Source organism: Xylocopa sonorina, unplaced genomic scaffold (assembly GCF_050948175.1).
Source record: "Xylocopa sonorina isolate GNS202 unplaced genomic scaffold, iyXylSono1_principal scaffold0014, whole genome shotgun sequence".
Lineage (NCBI taxonomy): Eukaryota > Metazoa > Arthropoda > Insecta > Hymenoptera > Apidae > Xylocopa > Xylocopa sonorina.
In genome coordinates, this window is record NW_027490090.1 from 5,654,635 (window position 1) to 5,655,559 (window position 925).

At 35.6% G+C, this 925-nt stretch overlaps 1 pseudogene; it reads right to left on the bottom strand.

The window, feature by feature from the left end:
- Nucleotides 1-518: 518 nt before the first annotated feature.
- On the bottom strand, nucleotides 519-637 carry LOC143432017 (5S ribosomal RNA; annotated as a pseudogene).
- Nucleotides 638-925: the final 288 nt, after the last annotated feature.

Genomic DNA, 925 nt, shown 5'->3' on the forward strand with positions numbered 1-925 from the left:
TTCTCTTTGCCGCAATAACATTTTTTCTTTATTTATAATATTACTTTTTAACCTAACTAAATTTTTCTTAAGTAATGCTGTCCCTTTTTAAGCAATAATATATTTTTCTTAGGTTGAATTAATTTTTTTTGAAGTAATAATATTTCTTTTCTGTGAAATTATATTCTCTTTGACGCAATAATATTTTTTCTTTAGTTGTAATATTACTTTTTAACCTAACTAAATTTTTCTTAAGTAATGCTGTCCCTTTTTAAGCAATAATATATTTTTTTTAGGTTGAATTAATTTTTTTTGAAGTAATGTGGATCACGGCAGGACGCGAATCCTTTTCAATCAGGTACAAGACGAAGCGATGGAATAAAATTAGTGCGCCAATGTTGGCGTGCCTCTTTGTCGTGAACGCAGCGAACGCATCTAACCCCTTTTCGCCCTTCGATACCGAAAACAGAGGAAATCGCAGAGAAAATAATTCTCAGAACGGACAAAAAGGTAATAAGAGGCAAGAAAAAAAAGGTGTAAGCCAACAACACGTGGAGTTCCCAAGCGGTCACCCATCTAAGGTCTATCCACGCCCAACGCATCTTAACTTCGGTGATCGGACGAGAACCGGTGAGTTATGCGTGGTATGATTTTTACAATTTACCATTTAAATGTCTTTATTAACTTAGATAATGTTACATGTAGTATACAATATTTTACCATGTATCTGGTGTTTACAATTGCGTTTCCTGTCCGGGGACATCTGACGCCTTACTTTATGCATGGGTTAACTTTCGATGCTTGTTTTGATTGATGTGGTTTAAGATAGGTGATTAGGGAAAATTGTGACAAAACCTATATACATGGGAGGTAGGGTTGGTCTTATTTACTATGGGGGGGTGAGGAGGGGTGGGGGTATGTTAGTTATGGTTGGTTTGTTGGATCC